Raw genomic sequence first — 13,180 nt, 5'->3', positions numbered from 1 at the left:
CCACACAGATCTGTCCTCGATCCTATCCCCATTCCTCCTCTCATGTCTTCCCCTACAGTCCTAAATACCATCACAAGGCTCCTGATTTTCATGGGGTCATCATCTTTTCCATTAATGTCGTTATCATATTCCAGGGTCCATTAGAACTCCTGCTGTAATGAGAACTTTGGGTGTAACTGTTCATTATTTTCCTGGTCACCCACAGCTCTAGTTGTCACGATGAATGTTCTGCATACAATTCTCACCTGTATCACACAGTCCCTCTTGCTGCCATTAAGATGATCATCTTTTTCCCCCCATTCTGTAGTCATCATCTCATTATAACTCCATTACCTTTTAGCATCATCTACATTATAACTCCATTATCTTTCACATAGCCACCATTACCTCCCTTATCACCCCCTCTACATTTCAGTTGCCCTCACCTTCTCCTTTATAGCCATGAGCTTTTCAATTACAGGTCCATTATCTTTATTATTACCTCAGTTACAATCGTAATTGCTACCATAACAAATTTCAATGTCTTTATCCACCCCTCTGCCATGCAAGAACCTGGCCACCTTTGATAAAGCTACAGGCATCTCTAATGTACACTGGACATGTAGTCCAACATCTCCATTAATGTTAGAATTCCTTTCTTTTCTTTCACCAAATCATGTTAACTAAAAATTTCTGCCACTTTCTACAGCAATTTCACTATTGTCATTGTCACTCTTATTTACAACTCACTCCTTCATCCTCATTTCGCTTTCTGTAACAGCCAGACAGTAATAATCCTCATCTTAAAGACACAAACACAGTCCTCTGTTACAGTTACCACTCTGACTCTAAGAATTCTAACTACCAATGTCTTCCTTAAGGCAATTCAAGACCATACTAATATAACTGCAGTGCATACCAGCATTTCTGATCTTCCAGTGTGTGCGTTCAGGGGAAGGAAACTGTTTACAATTGTCCCATGTTATCCATTAAATTTTGAGCTCATGGTGGACTAGACCTCATTTCCTTCCAAGAGCACTTAGCATCTGGACAAAGTTAGCATTCAGCAGGTGTGGTTGATTGAAGGACCAAAAATGCATCACCACGCTTCCTTTATCTTTACACTTGCAGTCTATTGCTGTTGCATTGATCACTATCAAAACCTCATCAATATACTCTTTACCATTTCATTACCTCAAGCTCTTCCTCTTCATGGAGAGATGCATCTGCTCTTCCATTTCTTGGCCATTATCACAATAATTATCACAGCTTCAATTGCAGTGGCTCCATTACAATTCATTACCTCTTCTGATGAAGGAGAGATAGGCTGCTCCACCAGGGTGCCTGGCTTTCCTTTCAGAACAGCCCTCAGCTCCCACAAGGAATCGTGGTCTCTTTGCCACCAAATCTATTGTGACTTCTCCCCTAACATGCTTTCATCATTTCACAAGTGACATTTACACCCTAACTTGGAAGTGACAAGATTCAACTTACAAAAGGCTGCCTGATTTCCTTCCTGGTTTCTGGCTGTATGGTCTTGGATAAATCACTCAGGGTAGTGCTTATGCGAAGGAGCCCTGGACTCAAACTACTTGGGTTCAAATCCCTGTTCTTCCACTTACTAAGCTGTTTGAATTCATGCAAATTATTTAGCTTTTCTGCACCTGGATTTTCTTATCTATAAAATGGAGATAGTAATAGTACCTACTATTGTTGCTTGTTGGGAGGAATAAATGAGTGAATACACATAAAGTAATCAAAAAGTGCTTAGCATATAGAAAGCACTTGATAAATCTTAACTCCTCTCAGGACTCTATTTTTTCCCTAGCTTGAGAATGAGGGTTGAGGTAGAATGAGCTCTAAAGTCCTAGACTGAATATTTGATGGGTCTGTAATTCTGGTATCAGATGAACAGAGTTCTGGCAGAATCCTTACATTATAATTCTTAAATCATCTCCCAGCTTTATTGTTCTCTGCTGACACGGCAGAGAAGCGTGGCAATGCCTTGGCCTATGGCCACAGTTGTTCTGCACTGGGGCTAATTTCCAGGCATTTTCTTCCTCAAGCCTAACGAACAACTTGCTGTGGTTTTGCCACTGCTGGACTTAGCCACATACTCGTATATTCACCCTGCCACCTGGCAAACCTCACAAATGGCCCTGCTCTGTTTTTCCATATTAAACAATGCTGAGCCTTCTCAGGTGGCACTTGAACATGTCCAACTTTAATGTTGGAGCTATCCAATCCATCAGGGCTGCTCCAGGCCACATGGCCAAGAATACAGAGTTTGATTCTGGCTTTGTTGCATTGTGATTTTCCTGCTCTTCTCTCTCTCTCTCTCTCTCTTCCCCCCCTCCGCCTTCTGGCTATATTTCCTCCCCTCCTTCTCCTCATTAGCCATCCATGTCCACCACTTGCATCCATCACCCTCAATCCTGCCTTTCCTAGCAGGGTGCCATGTTCTAAAATTATTTTTCCCTCTTGTTTCATCCTTATTTCTCCTCTTCTCTGCTTTTTCCTCCTTCTGTGGCCCTTAGACAGAAATTCTACTAACATAACTAGCATTCCATTGTGGATAAACAAGTCTCTCAGAGGACACCTACCTTTCTGAAGGGACATCTGGAAGAGGCAATACCTTGACAAGAACATACCTCAAATAGTAGGATTTCAGACAACATGGCAGAACCGGTGTTACTCATTTGTTAGTTTGTGTCCTTTTCTTAAAGTTTGGGTGAGGATGAGGATGGGATGGGGAGCAATTTGAGGGACAGGGAGATTCCACTGTGCCAATCAAAACCCATTTTGTTGGCGATATCCTGCTCTCCATAGAGCCCTTCGAAATGTATTTAATATATTGTCCTTACTTTACCAATCTCTTCATTTCTCACAGAGCCTCCTAGAACCTCCAGCTAATGAAGCCATCTCATTTGCTGTGGAGCTTCTGTGAGTTCTTTACACCCAATTGTTAGTCATATGAGAATTCAGTTGTCAGTGGTCACTCTGAAGGGTGTGATGTTTTTAGTTAAACAGCATTCCTTTCAAGTAAACATGAGGAAAAAGATGCCTCACTTTGTGATTACTGAGGCAACAAAACCCGACTGGCTCTGGTCCAATTCTGCATAGATGACTGGGACCACAGAAATATTTTCTGCCTCTAAATTGTTGGTCTTTGGCCAAGGCAATCCAAGGGTTGGCACAGGTGCCCAGGGAGACGTGAGTGGCAGCTGCTCTGCCATCAACATCCTCAGAAACTTTTTCTGTTTTCTCTACTCTTTCGTCTCCTCCTTTTGCTCTTACTTTTTTCCTCTTACTTTTTTTCATAGTCTGAGGTGTCATGCTCATTTGGCCTTCCTGGGTTTGTATCACCTCTGTTTTCAAGGCCCAGCTCAATGCTTGTGGCCTCTCCCATGAGGTTTTCTCTGGTCTCCTCCACTCCCATGAACCCTATGACACTTGCCCTATTTCTGCTTTCACTACCATAGCACAGCCAATGCCAGGAAGTAGTATTTAGGGCTTGATTATATTGTCATGCACTGCTATTTTGTTTGTTTCCTGGGTTTAGAATTGCCCTCTTGGATAAATTCTTAGCCCTTTGAATGCAGCAAGCATGATACATACTTCTTTTCTGTGGCCTGTGATGCATACTTTTATATTTGACACAAAAATTACTCAACAAAGACTTGTTTAACTATGCCTTCTACTCCTTTCTCTTAATTTTTCTTTAGCTGCCTTGCATTTCCTTTTATCCGCCTCACTCCGCTTCTCCTTTTCTTTTCTCCTGCCTAAATGCCACAGGCTGGCAGCACTCAAAGCCACTGCTTAAGTGTGCTGGATGCCATGCGGGCTTAGAAGATTTCTGACTCCTAGTTTCCTAGGAGCTAGGGATTGTGGCTAAGAGTGAAAACTCAGGTACCACAGTAGATAGGGCTAACTCACGGCCAATCAGAATCTTTTGGTTTGAAACATTGTATGTTCTCACTCATAAGTGGGAGCTAAGCTATGAGGATGCAAAGGCATAAGAATGACACAATGGATTTGGGGCACTCAGCAGGAAAGCGTAGGAAGGGGATGGGGGATGAAAGACTACAAATTGGGTGCAGCATATACTGCTTGGGTGATGGGTGCACCAAAATCTCACAGATCACCACTAAACAACTTACTCGTGTAACCAAATACCACCTGTTCTCCAATAACCTATGGAAATAAAAAATAAAAAAAAAAATTGGTTTCTTAAACAGAACTTACGCAAAACTACAATCTGTAGGCAAAACAATGAAGTTGATACAATATGTAGTACTGGAGGAAAAAAAAAGAATCATTTGGCTTGGCATGAGACAGAGAGGCTAACCTCAGGGTTGTAAAAAGATGCCAAAAAAAAAAACAAAGCTGTTATGAGGCCATTTAGGTCCACACATAAAGAAACTCGATCACAAAATTGTAAGTACTGGTTGACTCATTATGACATGTTTGTTAACAATATAGATACTTTCATTTGGGGAAATCCAGACAATTTAAATTTGCCTTTATGACATACCAATGGATAATTTTATAAAGCTTTTTCACCATAAATACGGGTCCTGCTTATGATCAATTCTCATCTGTATGTTGGAAGGCAATTTCAGTAAGTACTTAGCTTAATCAATTTGTATCTGCACATTGACCTTCGGGACTCTGCGCGTGGGTTCCATCATGCAGTGTGCTCTGCAATTCTCTGTCTCTTTAGACAGCATATTTCTCAATATTTGTACATGGTTTCATATTCAATCAATGCAATCATCTGTTCTCTCCTTTCAACCGCTTCCCTTGACTGGGGAGGTGAGAATCCAGCAGTGCCTCTGTCACTTGTGTGTATTAGAGAACACTTGTTTACTATTTCCCCAAAACCTGAAGAACTGCAAAGATAGTGGGGCATTGTGGGATAACAAAAATAATGTGAAAAATAAAAATAAATTTATAAGCTTGTTTACACAATTATGCAAATGATGAGCACTTATACATGGCTGATTCCTCAATTATTCATGGTTTGAAGCCCTTGAAAATTCAATTCAACTAAATAACCTTTTCTTCGGCTCTTATTATGAGAAAGGTACTGTAATTTGAGGAAAGGGAGACAAAGATAAAATTTGATAAGGGACATTAGAGAAATACACAAATGACTGCAATACAAGTTGAATAAGCACAGTAAGAAAAAGTACAATACATGCTCTGAGCGTTTAGTGAAGAAGAGATAACATCTGCTTGGGTGGATTCGTGGAGAATGGAGGAGATTACGTTAGAATCCCCTCTTCTCCATCCCTAGCACAGGTTATTTTGGTTGAGGTCCTTATCACCTCTCATCTGGACTATTAGAGCAACTTCCTATCTGATCGCCCCCTCTAATTGCTGTGTCCTGAGTGATCTTTCTAAAGGCAACCTGATTATGTCACTCCTGCCTTTAAACCCCCTATTGTTCCCATTGTCTGCAAGAAAGGGTTAAAGTTTCTCAGGATCTCCACTCAAAGTCTAAATGTCTGTCATTCTGTGAAGCTCAATACTCCTTGCCTCCCTGCCATGTACATAGTACCTTCTACATGTCAGGCTGCTTGGGCCCCATGACCTCAATGACCTTGCCCATGCTGCTCCTCCTACTGGACTGGCCTCCCTCTTCTCTCTTTTTCTCGTTGCCCTTCATGGGTCCCCCATTTGCTGGAGAACTCTTTTGACACTTTCCTTGCTGCCCCCTCCCCCAAGACAGGGCTGATGATTCTCACCCTGCCTCTCTATAGTGCATAGCCTCACCATCTCACTACCACACTGTAGTTAGGCATGGGGGAGGCATGCCTTGCCTTCCTTGTAAGAGTGTGTCCTCCTTGTGTTCAGAGTCCAGACAGGGTGTGGCACCTAGTATATGCTACATGCATGTCTGCCGAATTATGTTGAATTTGTTGCATGGGTAGGTAGAATACACTGCTTTCCATAGGACTCAGGGATAAGTAAATGGCGAGAAGTGAATGTAGAATGTCCTTCCCTGGAATCCAGGACAAGAGAAACAGAGAGAGAATGAGGAAATCAAGGGAAAGCTTTTTGTTTGTTTGTTTTAATGGAGACCAAGTGTTGTTTACAAGCAGAAGAAGAAGAACTTATAGAGAGTGAGAGAAAATGCAAGTGAGGAAAGGAGAGCAATGGGTGGATCAGGCTATAGAAGAGAAGGGTAAGGAAGAGACCAAGGACTCAGTGGAAGAGTTAGTTGTGGCCAGGAGGAACCCTTTCTCTCCAGAGACAGGACAAAAGCAAGTTGGGCAGGATGATTGCACAGAAGCATTCTGAGAAGGAGAGTGAAATTGAGCAAGCTCTTTATAGCTCCAGGCTTAGTGAAGGAGGAGATGAGTTTGCATGTAAACTGCCAGTTGATGCATCCAATGCCATTACATTTTGCACATGTAAACCACAAGATGTTGAGAGCAAACACAAGTACTAGGAAGGTACTTGGACAAGCAGTCGCCTGTTAGATAATATGGTCTTAATGAAACCTTTGTCACAATGGCACGGAATGCTTAATTTCCTGAGACATGGGTGGGCCGAGGCATGGAGGCTCTGCCAAGACCTCCTCTGATACTCCTCTTTCCCCTTCCATAGTGATATGGTTTGGCTGTGTCCCCACCCAAATCTCATCTTGAATTGCAGTTCCTATAATTCCCACATGTCATAGGAGGGACCTGGTGGGAGGTACTTGAATCATGTGGGCAGTTACCTCTATGCTGCTATTCTCATGGTGGTGAGTGAGTTTTCCTGAGATCTGACAGTTTTATAAGGCGCTTTTCCCTTTTTGCTCGGCACTTCTCCTTCCTGCCATCATGTGAAGAAGGACGTGTTTGTTTCCCCTTCTGCCATGATCGTAAGTTTCCTGAGGCCTCCCCAACCATGCTGAACTGTGAGTCAATTAAACCTCTTTCCTTTATAAATTACCCAGTCCCAGGCAGTTCTTTACAGAAGTGTGAGAACAGACTAATACATATAGGGAACAGCCATTTGAGCTCTGACTGATCAGAGGTTTGGCATAGAGTCAAACACTGCAATTCTGGAGTTGTACTTTGCTCAGCCTCCTCAACCTGGTTTTATCACACAGCAAAGCAGACATTTACACTCTAACTGTAGTTTCTGATCAAAGCCATAGTTTAAATGGATTACAAGTAATTTCCTCCTGAAACTCCTCAAGAGTCCCTGAAGTCTGGGGTTAGTTTTGGACTGGCAGGGCCAGTGCAGGAAAAGTGGGTTTGCCCACAGCTATGCTCAAGCCCCAGGTCCCCTCCTTCACCTACCTGGCTCCTTGGAGTCCTTAACATCCCTCCAGGGAAATATGGTGGGCAGTCATTCCCCACCTGAGTGCTAATGCTCAAGGGTTAAGCTCAAGGTTTAGCTTCTCTTGAAAGTCTGTAAGAGCAGCTACATTTGTTAAGCATTTCACAAAGAAGCTTAAATTCAGGGACACTTCTTTCATGACCACCCATATCCAGAAGGGCAAATTGTGTTTTTAGGAGTTTCAAGATTTAATTCTGGGGATAGCCAGGTGGCTAGTTTGGTTGGGGCAATATAGCAAGCAGATAACTCAGTTTATTTGTCTGTAAGAATATATTTACCTAAACATTGAACGATTTGTTTATGTCCGCTTTTGCTTGTTTTTTTAAATTCCCCTTTCCCATTTTGCTTCTATTTTTATAAAATCTGACAGAAGGGTATTAAGTTGAAAGGCTATATCTATTTGGCTTGATAAGTGTGTTTTTCCTTTTTGGGAGTGAACCCACCCATAAGAGTTACAGAGGGTGCTGAACATATTCATAAAGTGAAACATTCATATTTCTGACTATCTTACATTATTCTCAGCCAAAGTCAGGTACTAACAGCATTAATATCAAAGTAAATAGCTAAATAATAGTTGCTCAATAAAGGTTATTGTCTAGAACTGAAAGTTATCATAAGGTGTGAGGGTATAGAGTGAAGCTTTTCCATGGATTATCACAATTGAAAGCTAGAACTCTGTCCTGGGCCCCTTCCCCCAAATTACCATTTTTTGAAAATGCATGATCATGGAGACATATCTACACAGAGAATCACAGACCTTTAGAGATGAAGGGCACCTTATGGACATACACAAACCCAGTTTTAGGCTGCAAAACGGGAGAAGGTAGTACAGTACTTCAAAACCTGTCTGCAGTACAGAGCAGGCTTGAAGCTGGGAGCTCAACTCCCCAAATATCACATTTATCTCAATTTGGCAAGAAGCTGAAAACCTATCTGGGACCATTTAAATTCTAATGTTATTAAGGGCTCATCTAATCAGCTTTTAAAATAAGCTGCTTCGAATGCATGGGAAATGAAGGTGAGATAGAAACAGGCGAGCAAGGCAGTTCAGGCCAGCCTGTGAGCACCCGGGTTTGAATTGCCGAGGAGCCACGAGGGGACCTGGCTGCCTACCTGTTTGGTAACTCCTGCAATTCCGGCACCAAGCCATGCTAGTGAGAAGTGATTTATTAGTGTGTGGGGGAGGTGACTAATCTGGTCAAGCTATGTTGTCCTGTGAGGTAGTTCAGACACATGTGACAGGCTTGGCTGAGAAGGATGGACTGCCCTCTGTGCCAAGAGGTGGCTTTGAGATTTAATCAGCAGGGTTTGTCAAATATTCCTTTATCCACACAACTGCTTTCCCTGAGCAGAGTGCAGGTCAGTAAAAATGTCTTCATTGTAATACACTGCCAGTGTTGCTTTTGTGACAGGCACCCTTAGCTGCTGGTACACCCTGGTCCACCTTCCAGCTCTGCTTGGTTGCAGAGAACTTGATCTGAACCAGCTGGTATCCTAGAAGCAACAAATTAACCAAGTCTCCCTTAAGTGTGAATGGTTGATAGCCAGCGTGATGTGATGATGTCTCTTGTGAATTGGAATGTTCAAAGGTGTTTTAAATGGTATGGGGTACTTTGTAGTCAAGTACCCCCAAGGGAGGCAGGCTGCTACTGAGGGTGTTCTGGGCTGATTCAAACATGGGGCTTCAGAAAAGACTTGCCTTAAATCTGTAGAGTAGCATGGTGGATACCGAGACTGCAGTGAGTCTAAGGAAGAAAATGGGCTCCTGAACAAACTTTTCTCGACAAACTTAAGCAATTGTATAACAAATACAGAGAGAAGACTGGTGGCTATATTATTGTTTTGTGCAATAAAAAAGGGCCACACCTGTTTGAAAAGTTCCCAGTTCAGTATATCAAGTTTGAGTGCCATGGAAAGTTATTAAAGGAGCAAAATATTCACTGTGCCTGCCAACTCTATGAATCCTAACAGCCTTCTCCTGTGGACCATTTTTTAGAGGTTATTATTTCAACCTGAAAATTCTTTAGACATATATATGTGGTATGAAAAAGGAATTAGGAAAGCTTTTAAATTAAAGGAAATAAAACAACAGGTTTTTCCTCCAGCCATATAGTTACGGATATAGATAAAGAGATGGATATTTTTGCATAATACTTTGTTAGGGGTTTTGGAACTCCAGAAATTTTAGAGTGAGACTGGTGAATAATTTAGCACTGATTCATGTGGGCCCAGTGCAGGCACGGGCAGGCTGGGAGTCAAGTCTAGCTTCTTGGAAGGACTGAGCACAGTAACACACTTTTATTACCAACCGCATCATGAAATGCATTCAGAAATATTTTATGAGAAGCCAAGGCCTTGGTACCCGGTTTCTCTAGCTTTTTCAGAGACTGCATGAAGCCCAGAGGAGCTAATGCTGTTGACCACCTCATTTCAAGGAGACTAGCCCCCAGGGTGTTGTTTCAGTAAAAAAGGGTCTCGGATCCCTGGGAATATGCAGTTACATATGAAAGCCTCAAACTGGCCATGGGAATGATGAATGATCAAATGTTCACAGGAAATGATACCTTTCGTGATGGTGTCTTCGATGCTTTCTCTTTACTGCACGTTTTTTAATCCTAATTCCAAGAGACCTGCCCTCTATGCAGTTAAAACGATACAGCCACCTGAAACAGAAATATGGGAGGGAAGAAATATATTAATGGTTTCAAAATAAGAAACCCTGGTTTCCCTTTTTATTCTAAGTGCCACATCTCCTTTAAAATAAATTTGTAGGTGTACCATGTGAATTTCCAAAGCAAACAAAACTGTTGCTTAGTCGTTTTTTCTCTCCAGAGACTTTCATTTATTTCATTGATTTTCTTTCATTCATTCTCATAGTTTTCAATAAAAAGGTAAATATTTGAGGTAAACAAATCTAGAGAATGATTATAAATCCAGAAATGTGCTTTAGGTCTTTGAAAGTGACTGTAATAACATGCTTAGCTGATCTGATTATGACAAATGCTTGACACTCCCTCCAAAAGGCCTCCCATACAAACCTCTCCTCCCCAACCTGACCCCCTCTTATGTCCTTAATGTCCTTGGCACTCTAAGCATTCCTATGTCATGAAAGTCTCCATGTACTATAAACCTCTTTATTTGTGCCATGCTCACTCTGGACTCCCAACGCTTCAGGGTCAGAGTCTTTGACTTTCTCACTGCTTTAGTTCCTGTCTCAAGCACAATGCCAGTGCATAAAAGTTCAACAAAGAAGGAATAAATGCATGCAAAACAAAGTAATTGTCCCAGGTTAGAACAACCTCCAATAGAAGCAGTGGCATCAATTGTTAAGTGAGAGACTTCTGAGTAAGCAAATTTGTCAGCCTCTGTAATCAGGGGTCCTACGCAGATCTTGGACCAGGCCTCCTCTACACAATTTCCAAGGATGTGCCAACACAGTTGGTGGCTCGATAATTATGCCTTCAAGGACTTGCTTCTCACAAACCCTGCTAAGCCTTCTCGAAATGGGACACTGAGCCTCAAGGATATCATTTATAGGTGCCTCAAGAGGATGGATTTGCAAAAATCAGGTGACGTCTGAGAGAGGAAGAAGCAAGCATTTGGCTGAGGTACAGGCTTGCTCATCTAAGACATTTGTGGATAAATTAACCTTCCCTGGAGGACCTCATGAAATCTCAGAATTGGAAGAAGTGTAAAGATTATTTAGTTCTGGAAGGGCAAACATTTTCCATCTTGAGTGAATACTCCAGTGCATCCACTGTGGCTGCCTGGAGAGTGGGGACAAGAATTCCGAGGTGGCATCACAGGGAAAGAACTGGTCATCAATGGGTTTGCCAGGGCCTGGGACTGGGAGGTGTTGCAGGTGATATAAATGTCAGATATTTTTCTCTTCCAATTCTAATCTGGCTGCTCACCAAATGGAATAATCGCAGGTTCTTCAGACGGTGTAATTTAGATGGTAGCTGCCCACAAATTGCAGCCTATTTGGGGGGCAGATAGCACTGAGACTAGAAAATCTCTTCTTCCATGGAATTACAACTCCCCCTCCTGTTTGCTTCCACCCACTGACCTTTCTTTTCCTCATCCTCATCTGTGAGGTGCTAACCTCACTCTCAGAAAGCTGGTCCAGTATCTTTTGAACCAACTACATCAAAAGTCATGAAAAATATTATGAAAATCCCCTTCACTTGAGTTTATTAAAAACACTGAGTACTTTTGACATGCTATTTTATTGTTACCTATTTCTCCAACTAGATGTAGGCACAGTTATTCACTCATTCAACTAACATGTTTATTACATTTTAAAGTTCTTCATTTGATATTCCTAAAATTATAAAAGAGACACATGCTTATTATAATAAAAAAGTCAATATAAAAATGTATGCAGAAGACGCTAATCATTTCTCCCAATCTCGTTTCCTTAAGTAACATTTTAATACACTGGTAAGTATCCTTCCACACTGTCATAATTCCCAGGAAACAGCTTGAGACTGGATATGCACACAGAAGGCTTACTGAGACTTACTCCTGAGGGCTACGGCACCTGGGGGAAGTACAGGAAGTGGAACTGGCCAGATGGAACGTTGGAGTTGTCCTGCATTGTAAAAGGATCCAGGTCTTTGGGCCCCACACACACCCGCCCGTCTTTGGCTCTGGGCTGCCCCCAGGGAGAGGATGGGCAAAGAAGCTCTTTTTGGCTGGTGGTGATTCCTGAAAAGGGACTCAGCTGCGAGCTGTCAGCAGCCAACACTCCCAGCAGCTGCAGAATTGAGTGCCTCAGTTGGGTGGTGTCTCAAAGCACCCAAATATACACCCTCCCTTTTGCTCATTTAAACCTAATTATGCATATATAACAGATATATGGGATGTTTTTGTTTATAGTTTTTAACTGAAATACTCTGCAACTTGCTTTGACTTAACATATAAACATCATCATTTTTCCTCTAATTTATTTATGCATACATACACATACTTTTACAAGATTATACTATACATGTAGAATTTTTAGTGCACTCTCTTTTTTTTTTTCCTCCATTGCTTGCCTCTCTCTACCTCCTCTCCTTCCCTGCACCATCCACATTACCTCAGCCCCTGTGTTGGCAGCATGGAGTACATCCTTTTAGACTTCCTTTCACGCTCATTTAACCACATATATACATATGTGAATGTGGATATGTGCACTTATTTACTTTTTTAGTCATTGGCAGCAACCATTTACTGAGAGCCTTGTGAGTACCCGGGCCCATGCCGGGCACCGGGAATATGAAGAAGAGGATACAGCCACCACCTGCAAGGAGCTCCTGTCTTTGAGGGAGAGGGACATGGGAACTTGTCAGGGCATGCACCTCCAAAGTGATTTAGAGGACTAGAACTAGAATGTGGGGCTTCTGTATTCCAGTCCTGTCCTCTTTTCCACTTAACCAGTTTTATTTATTTAAACAAGTTTCCAACTGTTGGCTGAGCAACTGCCAAACTGAAGTGGAGAGTGTGTGCCAATCTTCCTGAAGTCATTAACACACTTGCTCTGATAGAATGAAGCTCATCGTGAACCCCATATACTGGCCCTTGTGATATAACACGCATTACCTCACTAGTAGATCCACTTAATTTGATGAACAAGTCCTACAGCCCTAATGATATCACACAAAGGCCTTATCTTAAGATAGATTCATATAACTGGTGACAAGGCAAAGGATTATTATGACAGCCATTCTTGAAGCTGATGTGTCACAAGGTAGTCATATATTCCTGCAGCAGCAAGTTCTAGAGGCAAAACCATTAGCTGAGACAAATATGGGGTACAGGGCTCATGCTCCCAAATCCTTTTAGCTTACACAGTTTCAGAGGGACCTGAGGGAGAGGG

General features: G+C 42.1%; 1 protein-coding gene across 2 annotated transcripts in view; it reads right to left on the bottom strand.

Annotated features, from left to right (window-relative positions):
• The window catches only part of TNR (tenascin R), a 422,419-nt gene that overhangs the window by 197,111 nt on the left and 212,128 nt on the right, over positions 1 to 13,180 (bottom strand). For both annotated transcript variants that reach the window (XM_032160921.2, XM_058443424.1), the window contains exon 2: positions 9,882 to 9,980. The gene's annotated coding sequence lies outside the window, so the exon portion shown is untranslated. The remainder of the gene's footprint in view (positions 1 to 9,881; positions 9,981 to 13,180) is intronic.

Source organism: Hylobates moloch, unplaced genomic scaffold, assembly GCF_009828535.3.
Source record: "Hylobates moloch isolate HMO894 unplaced genomic scaffold, HMol_V3 SCAFFOLD_8, whole genome shotgun sequence".
Lineage (NCBI taxonomy): Eukaryota > Metazoa > Chordata > Mammalia > Primates > Hylobatidae > Hylobates > Hylobates moloch.
Note: the sequence above shows the minus strand (reverse complement) of the source record. Positions and strands in the feature narration are given on the sequence as shown.